At 43.1% G+C, this 19,058-nt stretch overlaps 1 protein-coding gene across 1 annotated transcript in view; it reads left to right on the plus strand.

Annotated features, from left to right (window-relative positions):
- The window catches only part of grm6a (glutamate receptor, metabotropic 6a), a 49,222-nt gene extending 30,905 nt beyond the window's left edge, over window positions 1-18,317 (plus strand). Inside the window, exon 16 of the mRNA XM_088081503.1 lies at window positions 15,299-18,317. The gene's annotated coding sequence lies outside the window, so the exon portion shown is untranslated. The remainder of the gene's footprint in view (window positions 1-15,298) is intronic.
- Window positions 18,318-19,058: the final 741 nt, after the last annotated feature.

Consider the following 19,058-nt stretch of genomic DNA (forward strand, 5'->3'; position numbering starts at 1 on the left):
TGAGTCTTTTTGCTGAGCGGATGTATTCCAGATTCCTATGGTCAGTCCAAACAATGAAAGGATGTTCCGCTCCCTCCAGCCAGTGTCTCCATTCCTCCAGAGCCAATTTTACTGCCAGCAACTCCCTGTTAGCCACGTCATAATTTCTCTCTGCGGGTGAAAGACGTCGAGAGAAGAAAGCACACGGGTGTAATTTTTGGTCCGTTGGGGATCGCTGGGACAGCATCGCTCCAACTCCAGTATCAGATGCGTCCACCTCCACAATGAACTGCAAGCCGGGGTCTGGTTGAGTCAAGATGGGAGCGGAAACGAACCGTTGCTTGAGAACCTGAAAGGCTTGATCTGCTTCGGGGGTCCAGATGAATGGTTTGTTGATTGATGTGAGTGATGTTAGAGGAACAGCAACCTTGTTATAATTTCGGATGAATCGACGGTAAAAGTTGGCGAAACCCAGGAAGCGCTGAAGCTGCTTTCGGTTCTCCGGAACGGGCCAATCCTGGACTGCCGAGACTTTCTGTGGGTCCATCTTTACCTCTCCTGGAGAAATGATGAAACCAAGGAAAGACACAGTGGTGGCGTGGAACTCACACTTCTCTGCCTTTACAAACAGATGGTTCTTTAGGAGGCGTTCAAGAACCTGACGGACGTGACGGGAGTGTTCCTCTGCATTTCTGGAGTAGATGAGGATGTCCTCTAAATACACGAAGACAAACCGGTTTAACATGTCGCGGAGGACATCATTGATCAGATATTGGAACACTGCTGGGGCGTTGGAGAGGCTGAAGGGCATGACAAGGTATTCAAAATGACCCAGGGGTGTGTTGAAGGCTGTTTTCCATTCATCACCTTGACGGATGCGGATGAGGTGGTAGGCGTTTCGTAGGTCCAGTTTAGTGAAGATTGTGGCTCCATGGAGTGGGGTGAATGCAGAGTTGATCAGAGGAAGAGGGTAGGTATCTTTGACGGTGATATCATTCAAACCACGGAAGTCGATACATGGCCGAAGGGTCTTGTCCTTCTTGTCGACAAAGAAAAATCCGGCCCCAACCGGTGATGAGGATGGCCTGATAATACCAGCTGCAAGGGAATCCCTGATGTATGTCCATGGCAACTTGTTCCGGCTTAGTGAGGTTATACAGGCGACTAGATGGGAGAGTGGCTCCAGGGATGAGATTTATTGCACAGTCATAAGGACGATGTGGGGGCAAAGAAAGGGCATCTTCTTTGCTAAAAACAGGGGCGAGGTCATGGTACTCACATGGAACCGCCTCCAGGTTAATAGGAGGAACAGGACTGGACTGGGAGGAGGTTGCAGGTGGTATGGCAGAATGCAGGCAGGTCTCATGGCAGACAGGATCCCAGGAAAGAATCTCCTTCCTCTTCCAGTCGAAGCGGGGATTGTGAAGCTGGAGCCAGGGGTAGCCGAGGACCAAGGGGGAATTGGAATGTTCCAGAACAAAAAAGGAAATAGTCTCCCAGTGATTACCAGACAGGATCAGCGTAATGGGGATGGTTCTCTGACTGACTTGGGTTAGCTTCAAGCCATTGAGGGTTCAGACCTCAAGGGGGGGTTTGAGTGGAACCAAGGGGAGGTTAAGCTGACGAGCTAACTGACCGTCCAGGAAGCTTTCTTCGGCTCCGGAATCGATTAGGGTCTGAACAGGGAAAGAATGGGTTTGCCAGCAGAGGGAAGCAGATACTTGTAGACGGGGGAAACTTGCTGTTGAGGAAGCATGGCTCACCAGTATTTCCCCCACTACTGATGAGCCGGGTCTTTTCCTGACTTCTGTGGGCATGCTGCGATGTAATGGCCAGTCTTCCCACAATACATGCATGCAATGGTGTCTCGTCGGTGCTGTCTCTCCTTTGGTGAGAGCATGGTGCGGCCAAGTTGCATGGGTTCCTGGTCTGTTGGAAGGCGAGGTGTGGGTAGAGAGGTTGATCGGCTCCCAGAAAGAGTCCGGACTGATTCTGACCTCTGGGTTCTCTCTCTGCGCCGTTCCCTCATCCGGTTGTCGATCCTTATGGCCAGGTCAATGGTTTGGTCCAGACTGGTGGTTTCGTCCCGGGTGGCCAATTCGTCTTTGACAGAATCCTGTAGAGCTGCATAGAAAGCCCCTTGGAGAGAAACCTCGTTCCAACCACTAGTCGCCGCCAGAGTACGGAACTCCACCGAGAACTCCGACACACTTCGGGTACCTTGGCGGATTGTCATCAAAGGATGGCCAGCATCTCTTCCCTGCACCGGGTGGTCGAAAACCTTCTTCATCTCATCCACAAAAGCCTGGTAAGAATTACAGATGGCCTCTTGACGATTCCAGACAGCTGTTCCCCATTCTCGCGCTGAACCAGACAAAAGGCTAATCAAAAAGGCTACTCTAGCTCGTTCAGTCGAGTACAAGAGTGGTTGTAAATCGAAAATAAGGGAAACTTGTGTAAGGAATGCTTGACAAGAGCTACCATCTCCACAATAGCGTTCCGGTAGCGGAATGTGAGGTTCACAGACTGACTGAGCTAAAACAGGGTTAGCAATAACTGATTGGCTAGCAACCGGATTAGATAAGGCTGCTGCAGCAGCAGGTGGTGCAACAGGAGGAGCTAATTGAGAAACCTTACTAGTTAGTAAGGAGACTTGCTTCAGCAAAGCGTTATTACTCTCAACCAGACTTCTAAGCAAAGTCTCATGTTGTTCTAGTACTGCTCCCTGACCCATAAGTGCCTGTTGCATGGTGATTTCACCTGACACTGCTCCAGTGCCGGTCTCATTGCCCGCTGAGCTCATTTTGGCCGGACAGTACTGTTACGGGTGATGTTTAGAGGCTCAAGTGCGAGACAACAAGACACGGCAACAAGCGGAGTTTTACGAGTGTTTATTACAGAGTAGACTTTACAAAACCAAAATCACACACGACCAGAACAAGGTAATACCTAGCTAGGAGGGTGGAAATGAAAACGAAAACTGAATTGTCGAATAAGGTCGACCAGAACACGAATAACAAAATTACAAGCTTAATACTGACTGATGAAAAACTGAATGAAGCTCAGACACGACAGCGTGTATGAATTAAGAGCCTCAACACAGACAGAATGGTCAAAGACCAGAAACACAATTTACCTACCACTAATTCATTGCACGCAGAATTACCAACTGAAGGGCTACACGCCAAAAACACACTACAGAATTACAAAATCACTCTCAGACTGACTGAAAGGCTACACGCCAAAAACACACCAAATAAATGCTAGCAACGAAGCTAACCTCTTTAACAAACACTTATCTGAGTACCAGCGGAGAATAGGGAACAAAGGTAGGGGTTGGGCAGGTGGGAAACTGGTGGTGACGAGGATAGGGATCCGGCTGATCGACGTGGCGGAAAGCAACAGTGGAAGCTGATCCAAGGGATGTCCTCGGATCCAGGGAGAGCTGGTGGAAGCTGCGGTGGTGATCCTGGGGAGCCTCTTTGCATGGCTGGAGTTTTGGCTGCTACGGCGTGTCAAGGTATGGTGGAGAATCCAAAGCTGAAGAGACAGAACACAGGTTTAGTTGCTGGCATTCGGATAAGGAGCTAGAAGTGAACAAACGAACGATGACTGACTAGAGACTGTTCACTGTCTGGCACTGAGAGAAGGTCTGGCTCTGCTTAAAAAGCATGCAGGATCACTGCAGCCGCTGCTCAGTCACAGGTGTGTCTGCTCAGGCTGATTAGGATCAGCTTCACCTGTGCGCATTCCACGTCACCACCAGTGCTCACGCCCACCTAGAGAAAAGGGAGAGAAGGGAGGGGGAAGGAGAGAGGGATCACTGCCACTACCTGGAGCCACCAGTAGCGGCCGTGACACCATTCTACCCTCTATTTCAAAGATTCTTGAAAAGCTAGCCTATAACAGATTACTGAGCTACCTTGACAAGAATGAAATATTATACAAACATCAATATGGTTTTAGGAAATCCCATTCTACTTACATGGCTATCACCCATCTTACTAATGAATTACATAGAGCCAATGATAACAAAGAACATACTATTGGAATTTTCATAGATTTGTCAAAAGCTTTTGATACGGTAGATCATCATATTTTACTGCAAAAACTGAAATATTTGGGACTGCATGAGCAAGCATTGTTGTGGTTTACCAGTTACTTGGACCACAGGAAACAATTTGTAACTTTCAAAGGAGTGAACTCTTGTCCTCTCACTATAAAATGTGGTGTTCCCCAGGGATCTATTCTAGGGCCATTGTTATTTCTTATTTATATTAACGATTTGTCCAATGTATCAAATCAACTATCCAAAATTTTATTTGCTGACGATACTAGTTTGGTTTTTTCCCACAGAAGTCTTAATATGATTGTGAAAGTTGTCAATGAAGAATTAGATAAAATCTCTAAATGGTTCAAAATTAACAAATTGTCGCTAAACATTAAGAAAACAAATTTTATTCTGTTTAGTAACAATCACAAGAAACTTGATGAGAATATTACAGTGTTGATTGATAATGTCTCAATAACTAATGTTAATTCGACTCGTTTTCTTGGTGTACTAATTGATAAAAACCTATCTTGGAAACCTCATATTTCACTTATCTCAACTAAAATTGCAAAAAATATTGGGATAATTGGAAAAATTCGTTATCTTTTAAATACAAAAGTTTCCCTCAACCTTTATTATTCTATGATTTATCCCTTTATCAGTTACTGCAACATTGCCTGGGCCAGTACTCACCAAACAAAATTGCAACCTATTTTTAAGTTACAGAAATGAGCAGTGAGGATCATTGCCCTTTCAGCCCCAAGAAGTCATTCATTACCCTTATTTCGTAAATTCGGCATTCTCAATATTTATCAGATTAATAGTTTCCAAATAATTCAATTTGTGTATGGTTCTTTAAATAAAACACTTCCCACTTTCTTTCACAATTTCTTTTCTTTAAACAATCAATTTCACAATTATTTAACCCGAAAGGCGTCCCAGCTCCGGCCACCACCATCACGAACTACATCATCCCAATTTAAGATCTCCTACAGAGGATCCAAGTTATGGAATTCACTTCCTCCCCACCTTGTCAAAACCTTCTGATGAATCATTTAAAAAATCTGTAAAGAATTTCTTGCTGTATCAATAATACCCACCTGATCTGTGTGTGTGTGTGTGTGTCAGTGTGTGAACTTCAGAGTGATTTTATATTTTCATGCATATGACAATGTCCAATTTAATGTTGATCTAGGGTGGTCCTCTTGTCAAGCCCCTTGAGGTTTTTTAGGACCTCCTTGCATATTTCCAATTTTTATGATAATTGTAATGTTGACTTTTAACATGTGCTAAATAATAAATAAATAAAATAAATAAACAAACAATATCAGGAGCAAGCTAACAGCTAACAGCCAAGAGCTAAGAGAAGCAGCAGCAGCAGCAGCAGTTGGGAGCCCAGCACAGCAAGCACTCAATCAAACAAGGATATTTATCAAAGACAGTGCAAAGGCCAAGTCGATTGCGAAGAAAATCACGGAGATGATTGTCCTTGATGACCAGCCATTTTCCACAGTGGAGGACCAACAAACCCGGTGGTAGAGCACATTGAGCCCCGCTAAAGTTGCCGTTTCTTTTCTGACGTCACCCTCCTTGTCTTGCTTGACCTGGTAGGTACGCATATTCAGAAGTTGTTAGACAGCAGTATGAATGACATTTGCTTCCTGACAGATTTATGGAGCTCCAGTGTAAGTCAGATGAGTATGTTAAGCCTCACAGCTCAATGGATCCATGATAACTTTGAAATGAAAAGAGCTGTGTTGAATGCACACGAGTTTCCCGGCTCACACACAGGGACTGCTATAGCTAGTGCATTTGAAAGCATGATTAGTTGATGGAAAATACCCAAAGAGAATGTGCATGTTGTAATTTGTGACAACGCACAAAATATGAAGAAGGGAATAGACAAGTGTGGTATTAAAAGCTTGGGCTACATGGCTCATACACTACAGTTTGCAGTAAATGAAGGAGCGTTAAGCCAGCGAAGCATCTCTGACTGTGTGGCTACTGAGAGGAAAATAGTACGACATTTTAGGCACTCTCCACTTGCCACCTCTCGACTGAGACATACAGACGGAGTTAGGTATGAAAATCAAGGTGCTACAGCAGGACGTAGTAACCACGTGGAGTGGCACATTATGATGAAAAGTCTGCTGGATCGGAAGTGTGCACTTGGTGTGTTTGGGGCAGAACGTGACCTTCCCGCTTCTGTCAGCACAGACCGTGTTTTTTCTGGTTACTTGGCAGCAGGCCAGCTGACAGTCTTGTCTGGGCCCGGGACAAGATAATGTTAGATGGGCCCTCCCCTCCACCACCGCCGGGTTTTTTTGTCACTAAACATCACCAGTTATGTTTGATATATTGTGATAATGCAATAAATAAGGTATTGTATACGAGAGGAAAATCTTAGCTCTCCATGGCAGCTGAGATTTTAGTTAAATATGACATTTATATACTTGTCACAAAGGACCTGCTAATATTATTAAGAGTTATGCATACACATTTTCTAATCCTTATACATGCAGGAAAAATAGACCAGGGAAGAATAAATTAGGCATTTTAATTTTAAGAATTTTCTCTCTGTCAACTGATAATACAGTAAATAAGCATGTATATCAAACTTTAAATGAAAACTTTATCAGTTCAACGTCATACTAGAATTGTCAGTTCTCTAACTTCAAAACCAAATGAACATCTCATAACTGACATTAGTTCCTCTCTTCTCCTCTGTCTTCCTCTCCTCACCTCTCTCTCTTGTCTTCCTCTCTTCTCATGTGCTCTTCCTCTCCTGTCTTCATCTCCTCACCTCTGCTGTCTTCCTCTCTTCTCTTCTCATCTGCTCTTCCTCTCCTCTGTCATCATCTCCTCACCTCTCCAGTTTTCCTCTCTCATCTGTTCTTCCTCTCTTCTCATCTGCTCTTCCTCTCCTCTGTCTTCCTCTCCTCTGTCTCCCTCTTCTCTCCTCTCCTCTCCTCTTCTCACATCATTTTTAGATTTAAACTCTAAATGCTATGCGCCTAGCTTTCCTTGTGGCAAAATCATCTATAATGTCTTGAAAGTCCAGTTTCTTGGCAAGTTGACGCTCTATGGAGAGCATTGCCAAACCGTTCAGCCTCTCCTGGGACATGTTAGAGCGTAAGTAGTTTTTTATAGTCTTCATTTTACTGAAGGCCCGCTCACCTCCAGCCACAGTCACAGTTGGCCATAATGCAGGATCGCTGAAATTTTGTGCCTGATAATCAGTCTCTGATCCCTGCTCAGCGGACAGCTCCCGCTCTCTCCCTCTCTCTTCTCTGTCACCTGCAGCCTGACTCTGCTCCTCCGCTCCACCGTGACACAGCCCCCCTCTCTCTTCTCTGTCACCGGTAGCCTCACTCTGCTGCCCCGGACTCGGTCCAGAGTCACACAGCCCCTCTGTCTCTTCTCTGTCACCGGTAGCCTCATTCTGCCCCTCCGCTCCACCGTGACACAACCCCCCTCTCTCTTCTCCGTCACCCGTAGCCTGACTCCTGACACCTGACTGCTGCTCGCTCTCCCTCCTCTCTGTTTCTGTCAAAGATAACGTGTTTTGTCAGGCTTTTGTACAAGCTAGGCTAATGGCCGTTAACATTAGAGCTGGTCAGTTAGGCTGCTTTATAAGGTTGGCTGCACTACTTACCTTGCTCTATTCCACTCGTCCCAGCTTCACTGTCGGCACATTTTTTAAAATATTTGTTTAGAGCATTTCTCAGCCCTTTGTTTTCCTCTTCTCTTTTTCCCTTTTCTTTCCTTTTCTGGGCACCGGACTTGTGCTTACCAGACATTTTGATTGTAGACCCGCGCGCCTTCTCAACTTCAAATTAATAACAACATCAAAGTTTGATCTGGGCCAAACCATTTTTGTGTTTGGGGTGGGAGGGTTCATGATCACTATTTCTCAAGGACAACTAGGAGAATACAAATAAAAAACTGTAATGTGATTGAAATAATAGTTTTCCACTATTCTGACAATTTTTTTAATTCCACAATTTAATGAGGGCCCAGTTGTGGGCCCCCCTCTCCCTGGGCCCGGGACAGCAGACCCGTTTGTCCCCCCCTATCGGCGGGCCTGCTTGGCAGAAACACTGTTTCAGTGCTTAGGAAATGTACTTTTGAGAACATTAATAATGTGTATGTGCACAGACTACAGTGTCTGTTACAAATATTTATGTTTGATAAATAAGTAAATAGGACATGTTTTCTTTCTTTTTTTTAACCTTCAGTTGAAATTGACTTGAATGTAAAACATGTTAATAAGACACTACTTTCTGTTTGGCATGGATATTGGCAAGTTTCATTAGTCATAAAACCATGCCTTGATATTTAGTGTTATGAGTCAGTCAGTCATTTTCTGTAACCGCTTGTCCTCGTAAGGGTCGCAGGGGGCTGGAGCCAATCCCAGCTGTCATTGGGCGGAAGGCGGGGTCACCCTGGACAGTTTGCCAGACCATCGCAGGGCCGACACGTATAGACAGACAACCGTACACACTCACAGTCACACCTAAGGGCAATTTAGAGTCACCAATTAACCTGAGCTGCATGTCTTTGGACTGTGGGAGGAAGCCGGAGACCCCAGAGAGAACCCACGCAGACACGGGAGAACATGCAAACTCTGCACAGAAGGGCCCCCGCCCGGACCGAACCCCGTTCTAACCGGGTTTCGAACCAGGGACCCTCTTGCTGTGAGGCAACAGTGCTAACTACGACACCATGTCATTCACCCTACCCTGTGGTAGCTAAGCCTTGTATCTGTGATAGCCTTGTGGCAGCTTAGCCTTGGTAGTATCGGCAGTATCACATTGTCACTACGTCACATGGCTCCACCACAGCTGAGCTGCTGAGCTGCTGAACCTGAGGAAATAATCGAACAGAAATCTGTGTAATCCTCATTATCTAGTCTACTAAAGTTTCACCAGTAGTTGTTTAGTGTTTTTGCTACACAAAAACAATGAAAGTGTGACTGTAAAGCGGAATTTGTGAAGTTATTAGCCTGATTCTCATGCTGTGGCCTACAACCTACGACTCATCTGCAGCCTATCCACCAGGCCCAGGCCCTGGCTCAGACTACCACCACTGAGCTAGTGTGTGGTTAACCTGTGGATATCGAAGGATGCCTCGCGGTGGGGGAGGCAGGAAGGATAAAGGTGATTGCGAGGCGGCTGGAAAAGACAGTTCATTCTGCCACCCAACTACCCAGAGTGAGTCTGAAATTATCAATATGGATGCTGTCAAAAAGCTAATTTCCCAGTCACTAGAACAACAGAAATCTCATTTTGTGGAGATGCTTGATAGACAAGCTGACACTTTTAACAAGTTTGTTAAAGTGATTATGGACTCCACTAATGAGAGACTGGACGTTATGAACAGGAACATCCAGGAGCTTAAGGACAGCATCCACGACACTCAGAAGGACATTGATGAAATTAAAATCAAAGTGCCCAAGCTCTCAATGGATCACAACACTCTGGAGAATGGCTTTCGCAAGATTTGTGACTGTCTTGTCACACTTGAGTCTAAAGCTGACTACCTCGAGAACCAATCCAGAAGGAACAATCTCATTTTTGATGGTTTGAAAGAATCTTTCCATGAAAAATGGGAGGATTCAGAGAGGCATGTCCGGAAACTTATCTCTGAGAAGCTGAATCTAGATGCCGGTGCCATGGCCATTGAGAGGGCCCATCGTGTGGGGAAGCTGGGCTACAAGGAGGAAAGGCAGCGGCCTAGACCAATTGTGGTCAAATTTTTAAACTTTAAAGACAGAGAACTGGTTTGGAGGAAAAGGAAAGAGCTGAAAACCACTGCCCCAGGAGTGTACATCAATGAAGACTTCTCAGAGGTGGTGAGGCAAAAAAGAAAAGAACTTCTGCCCAAACTGAGAGAGGCATGGGACAAGGGGGACATTGCCTACCTCAAATATGACCGCCTTATCACCTACCCACCGAAAGGGCGTCACGATCAAAGGGAGAGCAGTGTGCCTTTCACATCCACCCCGAAGACGGATACGCCAAGGTGAATGTCTCAAGGTTGATAATCCCCACTTGCAAATTGTAAATTTTAAACTTAAATTTTTGCAGCTATTTTCTTTTTATGACCATTAACCTACCAAAAAAAGGTTTAAAATTTGCTCATTTAAATATCTGCAGTTTAAAAAATAAAGTCCATGATCTTTGCTCTGTTGTGCATGATAATAATATTCAGGTAATGGCTGTCTCAGAGACGCATTTAGATGATACTATAGAGGATGCAGCTATATCAATTCCAGGATACAATGTTTTCAGGTTAGATAGAGACAGGTTTGGAGGTGGGGTTGCTTTCTTTATACAAGATCATATTCCAGTAAAAATTAGAAATGATCTTGGCATGACAGGAGTGGAAGCCCTTTGGCTCCAAGTTTATACTTCACATCACAGGCCTATACTAACATGCTGCTGCTATAGACCACCTAGTTCGAATATTGAATACTTGAACAATATATGTACTATGTTCCATAATGCAACAGATACTAGTAATGACATTTTTTTTCTTGCTGATATGAATATTGACTGGTTTTCTGATAACTGTTCATTGAAAAGGGCTTTGTCTGATGCAGCTAATATATGCAATTTATTTCAAGTTATTAACTTACCCACTAGAATAAGCATTAATGGTGATGGCTCAATTACATCAAAATGCATTGATCACTTTTTTACTAATTGTGAACAAAAATGCTCAAAAGCTGTATCATTACCTGTGGGTTTTAGTGACCACAATATTATTGCCTTGGCTGTAAAAACAAAGGCTCCCAAAACAGGGCCTAAGGTCATTTACAAGAGAATTTACAGAACTTTTTCTGAAAGTGACTTTGTTTCTAGTGTGGAAAATATAGAACGGGATGTTATACTTGAGAGGCTGCATGCAGAACCTGCATTGGAGTCCTTTATGACGTTGTTTTCTACAGTATGTGACCAACATGCTCCAATTAAGAGGCTCTCTGTAAGATCGAAAAAAGCATCATGGCTGGATGAGGAATTAAGAAATTGCATGAAAAGAAGGGATCAACTGAAAAAGCATGCAATTAACTGTGGTTGTTTAGTAGACTGGAAAGCTTACCGCTTGCTAAGAAATAAGGTAACTAAATTAAATAGACAGAAGAAAAAACAATATTATAAATCCAAATTCAATGAGTGCAATGGTGACAGTAAAAGACTATGGAGAACAATTAATGAAGTTATGGGCAGAAGTAAAAATGGTAAAACGCCTTCTTTTATAGAACACAATGGGATATTAATTACTAGACCCTATGATATAGCTAACTATTTCAACAAATATTTCTCACAAAAAGTTAATTCAATTAGGGATCAGCTGTTGCCGGGATGTTACAGGTCATCTATAGATAATATAAGAAATCACATTATGGTTAATAAAGATTGTTGTTTTGAATTTAAAATTCTTAGGGAGGTAGATGTGGAAAAACTTCTTCTTATAATTAAGTGTGACAAACCTTGCGGTTTGGATAATTTAGATGGCAAACTTTTAAAGCTTGCAGCAAAAGTAATAGCAAAACCACTATGTCATATTTTCAATTTATGTTTTAAAGAATCTATTTATCCAAATCTGTGGAAGATTGCAAAAGTCACTCCTCTGCCAAAAAACTGCAGAGAGCCACTCACAGGGCATAACAGCAGGCCAATAAGTGTGTTACCTGTGCTAAGCAAACTGTTGGAGGGAATCATGTTTCAGCAAATTCAGCATTATTTTGAAGCAAATAGTATGAACTCTGATGTCCAACATGCATATAAGGGAGGCTACTCCACCAGCACTGCTCTGACATGTCTCACTGATGACCTGCTTACACAGATAGACAGGAGGTCAGTGGTAGGTGTTGTATTTCTGGACTTTAGTGCAGCCTTTGATCTGATTGACCATGAATTGTTACTCTTGAAGCTTTCAGCCTATGGTTTTAAAAACTCTGTGATTGATTTTATGAGAAGTTATATGACTGACAGGAGACAATGTGTTAAGTTTAATGGTGCTTTTTCAGATATAGAGACACTTCAGTGTGGTATTCCCCAGGGGAGCTGCCTCGGACCTCTCCTCTATTCTATTTTTGTAAATGATATGCCATATGTGTTAAGAAATGCGGGTGTAGTAATGTACGCGGATGATACAACCATCTTTACATCTGCAAACAGTACTGAACAAGTTAATAAGACACTTCAAGATGAGCTAACACTGATAGCTGACTGGGTTACAGCAAACAAGTTAAAGTTGAATATTTTTAAAACAAAATGTATGGTACTTGGGTCTAACTACTCACTTCGATCTAATCAGAAGTTGGTCCTCTCATTACATGGTGCAGCTATTGAGTAAGTTAGAGAAGCCAAACTGCTGGGCATTACTATAGATGAAACATTATCTTGGTCTGCTCATATAAACAATATAGTCAGTAAAATGAGTAAAAGTATCTCAAACATAAGAAAATGTGCATGTTTTTTAACTGACACAACAATCAAGCTTGTTATTCAATCATTAGTCTTATCCCACCTTGACTACTGCCCTGCAATATGGTCTGGCACCTCAAAAAAAGAACTTGCTAAACTCCAGCTCGCTCAGAGTAGAGCTGCACGACCGGCACTTCACTGATCTATCAGGAATAATGTAACTGCCATGCATGATAAACTCTCCTGGATGAAAGTAGAGGAGAGATTGGCGTGCAGCCTTATCTTGTATTTGAATAATATCTATACTTCACGTAAACCCAGTAGCCTATTTTCTCTAATAGTACCTATCAAGATCACACATGATTATGAAACCAGACAGGCCTTAAGCTGTCGCTTCAGACTACCTAGACGTAGGACAAATGCACTGAAAAGAACTGTACTGTACAGAGCTGTGAATGGACTTCCATACTGCCTCATTCTCAGTGTAAAAAATCAGGATTTACAAGGGAATTGAAAAAAGCGGTTTTGAGTAAAGAAATTAGGTTAAATTTAGTTGACTGATGTCTGTAAAGCTGCAGAGTGCCTTATTTTTGTATTTTTAGTTTAAACTTGTATAGAGACAGCTCTTAATGAGCTGATCTCTGAATGTGTATGGGCACATGTGTGCGTACGTATGTGTAGGTGCATGTGTAGGTGCTTGTACTATGTATGTATACTTGTACTGTGTATGCATACTATATGACCCTTTAAGAATTTGATGTGTGTGAGAGGGTGTGTGCATGCACACGTTATGATGTATGCTTATATCTATTTTTATTTTATGATTTGAGTTAGTTTTATGAGAATAATTTTTGCTTGTTTTATATTTTATGTTGTATTTTTCGTGATTTCTATTTTGGGAATTGTCTTATTTTTTTAGGGACCCCAGGAAGAATAGTCGTCACCATTGTGACAACTAATGGGGATCCAATAAACAATAAACAATAAACAATAAACTACTTGGAGCTTGCATAAATGGAGCCTGGGTGTGTTGAAGGTGGCGGGGCTGTTTGGGCTACGTAGGAGCAGTGAGGGCTGGCACTAAGGAAGTGGCTCTGGGAAGCCAGAGTTCAGTGCCGAGCCTCCTGGAGGTGTTGTGGGACTAACTAGGTGAAACACTGATGAAAGGAGATTCCCACCTGATGACCCCAAAGATGTGTTAGTTATCACTGCTTACTGGCCTTTATATTTAAGCCATAATAGCTGATTTGTGATCCTAGGTTCTTCATTGAGTTCTTATCCTTTTCTGGAGCACAAGTTTCTCTTGTTTTAGTTGAATACAGGAGGATGAAGACAGCACACAGACGGACAGAGGGTCAGTGTGGGCACAGAGAGGACAGGTCCAGGTGACTAAGGACAGCAGAGAGCAGAGACAGGGTTATATCCTGATGTGGCCAGTGGGCGGACCTAAGGTGTTAGTTGAAGAGGAAAGGGATGCCTCCTTACGTCTGCTGCAGATTTTCAGGATGAGCTACTGAATATTTCAGCCGCTGGTAAAAGATTCATGCCAACAGCTGCTCAGAAGTACTGACTGCCAACTCCGGTGGACGGATCGTCTTCTACTGTGTCCTCTGCCGAGTCTTCATCAATGTCCTCTTCAACACTGCTGTTCAATCAATACAGTCTGCCATCCAATCACAGCTCAGCATTCACTCCAAGGAAACAAGTCACTCTGAAGTCCCAACGTCTTTAGTATAGGACAGTAAAATCCCAACATCCTAAAAATAAGACAATAAAGTCCCAACATCCTCAAACGAGATGATAATAAGGTCCTGATGTCCTTAAACAAGACGATTACCTCCCGGCTTCCTCAAACGGGACGATGATAATGTCCCGACATCCTAAAAAAAGATGAAAATAACATCCCAACATCCTTAAATGAGATGACGAGGTCAAGTCAAGTCAAGTCAAGTCAAGTCAAGTCAAGTTATAGAGCCCATTATCACAAACATGGTTTGCCTCAGAGGGCTTTACAGCAGGCACCCTCCCTCTACCCTCAGACCCTCACATCACCCGAGGAAACACTCCCGAAAAACAACCCCTGTAAGAGAGGGGGAGAGAGGAAGAAACCTCAGGAAGAGCAGCAGAGGATGATGAGGGATCCCTCTTCAGGACGGACAGACATGTAATAGATAACATACTCAAACAAGACAATAACAACGTTCTGATGTCCTCAAACGAGACGATAATAATGTCCCAACTTCATCGAACAAGACGTTTATAAAGTCCAGATGTCCTCAAGATGATAATAATGTCCCGATGTCTCCAAGCATCTTGTGTCCTCATTTATCAGTGTGTTGTGCTTTAAAACAAAACAAACAGGTCTGAGATCAGCAGAATGAAGTTTAAGGTGCAGCAAATTAAAATGTAATGTCCTCGTGTGAGGAAGCAGAGTCTCACAACAATCATTTTAATTTCTGTTATTATATTTATTTTTTTAAACAAAACAATCAACTCTGACTCTGAAGAGGCTCTTGAGGAGCTTCGAGAACTGTTTTTGGAGGTTTTAAAGAGGTTCTTCTGGTCTGGAGTCCATTAACACATCTGACTGAGCACAGTTAGTGTGTGTGTGTGTGTGTTTGTGTGTGTGTTTGTGTGTTTTAATTAATAATGGGAGGACAATCCTCCTGCAGCTCGTTAATCACGGTGAAGCAGATTAAAGTGCTACAGGGGGACGATGACCTCATCACACCCCATCCAATCAGCATCATTACATCATCGTTGACTTACAAGTGGGGGCGGGGTCAGTGGGTCATCGCCGCCACCTCACTCTATTTTCACTCTCCTCTCTCAGGTAGCTGCTGACCAGTCCTTGTCCAGACCCAAAAGACATCATCACCCTCATCATTATCAGGATCACATGATCTCAAACAGATGTGCTGACAATGAAACTATCCAGGAGGCTGTTTTTGTGAAAATCACAGAGAAGATCACACGGACCAACAGCTTTTACTGTGAAAATCATGAATTTTTGTGGTTCAGACAGGAAGTCCTCATCAGGTGTTGTCATGACACAAAGCGACTGTCACAGTCGAACGTTTCCTTTATCTTCCTCGGACAGAATGACCCGAGGACTTCCTGTCTTCTTTAACAGACCCCTTGTCTCAGAGCCAGTCTCTGAGTTCGGTCTGGTTGGATGGGTGTTTGGTGTATGTGCCGAGTCATGTGACTGTGGTGTATGTGCCGAGTCATGTGACTGTGATGTATGTGCTGAGTCATGTAACCGTCGTTTGTTTAGCTTGTTACTTCTGCTGATTGCATTTCAGCTCCAAACGTTGTGTTTGTGGAGTCCATCAGTGAAAATGATCCTGCTGAACTAAAACTACCCGAATCATAGACGTTTGTTTTCTGCAATGATTCAGCAGAAATGTCACGAGGCTTCTGATGAACCTGGACACGCTGACCTCTGACCTCATCCTGCAGATCCATGTTCATGAACACACTTTTAAAAATCCATCTGCAGCAGCATAACTGGGCAAACTGGTTCAGTCTAGTTAGTTGGACTGAAGATATCCCAGACTCACCTAAAGATCTCAGGTGACGTTTTCCACCTGACATTTCCTGTTTACAGCTGAGAACCAATCAGCAGATAGAATCTAAGCCCACATGATGATGTCATCAACCAAACCTGCTGTAAACTTTATTAAAATCAGAAGTGAACTGTTTTCACCACGTTCACATGCTCATCTTATGTATTATTAACAGGAAATGTTTTATTCTGAAAGTCTCGCTCTGCATGTGTGTTGTACAGTCAGTTTACTGGTTATACATGTACTGATACTGTGAAACACTCAGTAATACTGTGAAACACACAGTAATACAGTGAAATATACAGTAGTGCTGTGAAACACAGTAATGAAATATACAGTAAAACTGTGGAATATACAGTAGAACTATGGAGTATACAGTAGAACTGTGGAGTATACAGTAGAACTGTGAGTATACAGTAGAACTGTGGAGTATACAGTAGAACTGTGAGTATACAGTAGAACTGTGGAGTATACAGTAGAACTGTGGAGTATACAGTAGAACTGTGGGATATACAGTAATACTGTGAAACATAGTCTTAGTCTGTGTTCTCTGATGGAGTTAAAGTAAAAAGAGTCATCTGCAAGTTAAAGTGATACAAAGGAACAGTAACAGTAAAAGTAATATATAATAGTAATAGTAATATATAGTAGTAACAGTAATCTTTGCGCTCTTGTGAATCTCAACACTTTTGTCTTTTTTGTTTTGTGTTTTTTTACACATTTGAAATATAAATGAATGAAGTCATTTTAGACAACAGAAATGTTGCTTATTGTCATTAAAATCAAACATCACAATCCAAACGTAGAAAAACTGGAGAGCGAGTTTGATTGATTCTGTCTCAGCTTCAATATAGAGACAATTGATTACTGATTGATAACGTTCAGAATACAATATCATCACATAAATGTGCAGACATGCAGCAGTGATAACGACAGCTCAAACTCCTCACATGTAAAAACTAAAAAATCACATCTGATTTCAAATCAAATATCAGTTCAAGCATTTAAGTTAAAGAAAAGAAAGTAGAGTACGAGTTGGTTTAAGGTCATTTGATTTTGGATTCTTGCGGCTCTTTTCTGTAGCATGAAAACTGAAAACGAGTTAAACGTCTACATACAGACCCCAGAGTGACTCGTGCCTCAGCACGTTTTTGTGATGGTGTTTTTTTTTTTATTACCCTCAGAAATTGATTTTCATGCATTCCTTCTCTCTTTTAAGCTCTCGCTTTCAGCATCATTTAACATAATTTTTACCCAGTTACTGATTTGGCCGTTTCCAAATCTGAAAAACTGTGTTTTGGGTAAACTCAGCGATGAGTGGTCCTGGTCCTCCGGTTCACGACGAGCACAACAACACAGAGCGTCAGCAGCAGGACACGGACCTTCTCACTTTGTTGAAGGTGGAGTGAGCTCCACACAGATCTCTTCAGCACTGATTTACTTGTTGACAGACACTGAAGGAGCCCCCAGCTGCTGTCCTGCGTCTTTCAGAGAGACGTCAGAGATAAACAAACTCCCGTCATAAGCAGACTCACTCTGCTCGGACCCAACCGTACTGTGTACTAACAACTCTGCCTTCTCTTCGGTTTGACTTGACAAACCAAACAGACACTGAATCTGTCCTGATCTTTGCATCTGAGAGGGACGTTTTCTGCCTCTTAAAGAGCTCAGCAGCAGGAGGACGCAGTTTAGGACACACAGCCAGTTTATACCTGTGACAGTCGTACAGACCCGAGAGATTTAACATCAGCGATGAAAACACAAGAGAGCAGTTCTGCTCCACTGAGGACACAGTCTGGTTCGGTTGTCCGTGGTAGCTGTTGTCGATGCTGCACTGTGGCGGCTGATCATCGCTGAAATCAGTGAGCGTGCACGGCACCGCAGCCGTCTGTCCCACTGAGCCGACTGTCCCACTGAGCCTTAGACTATCTCATATTTCAGCTGCGACCATACCGTCACTGCTGACACGCTGTTTTTGGTCCGTCAGCAGGCAGGTCAACTCTTTCTTCGAAGTTAAAAACACAAAGCTGATGTGTTGTTCACCACTTGGTGTCCTCCTCCTTTATTGTCATAGTTCATCTAAATATTGAACCTATAACGTGTTTGTTTTTACTGTAATCTGTGGCTTTTATTAGCAGGTCACTTTGCCGTGGTCCTTCTGGCAGAGCGACTGCCAATGGAAATTAGCCTTTTGGCTACAGTTGGGTGCATTTACATTTTATTTTTAAAATGTTCATTAATGTACATTGTCCCTCTATAACAAATAAAGGTCAATAAATTGTCCATCACTGATGTCTCATTGTCCCCAAAAACTCTGCTCCATATTTCCTGTTCGTATCCAAAGTCACGTTTGAGCCACAGGACATCCACATTATCAGGGCAGAGGATACCCGTCAGATCCTCCATGTCTCCAGGTGTCACTGAGGTAAATCCTCCTCCGTCCACGTCCCTGCAGACGATGACAGTGGCGTCGGTCCAACACTCCTCTCCTCTCCTCTGGTCCACATTTTAGCTGAGCGTGGTATTATGTTGGGCGATTTTTATGTGGCCGTCTCGCCCCTGTTTGTGCCCTTGACACGGATCACAGTGTCAGGCGGACCCCCTTTCATCCCTAACAAACTGTTGGAGAAGGAGCTAGTCCATTTCGGGAAGTTTGGTGGTTTCGAAACAGCTTGGCTCAAATGAAAAGATGCCAAACTGCAACATGTTCAGTCTCTTCAGAGACAGCCTTCATGTATCTGAATGATCCTGCACAAAACTCAGAGGTGACTTTCATTCATCCTCTAGGCTGATTATTGTAACTCTGAGGTCTCTTAGGTCTCTCCAACAGGTGCAGAACGCTGCTGCTCGTGTTTTAACAGGAACCAAGAAAAGGGATCATATCTCTCCTGTTTTAGTTTCTCTGCACTGGCTCCCTGTGAAATCCAGGACTGAATTTAAAATCCTCCTTCTTACTTACAAAGCTCTAAATGTTCAGGCTCCATCCTATCTGTCACAGCTCAACTCCTAACCCTCAAGATCTCT

The sequence above is a fragment of the Plectropomus leopardus genome, chromosome 9, assembly GCF_026936395.1.
Source record: "Plectropomus leopardus strain MGB_pleo_1.0 chromosome 9, ASM2693639v1, whole genome shotgun sequence".
NCBI classification, from domain to species: Eukaryota; Metazoa; Chordata; class Actinopteri; order Perciformes; family Serranidae; genus Plectropomus; species Plectropomus leopardus.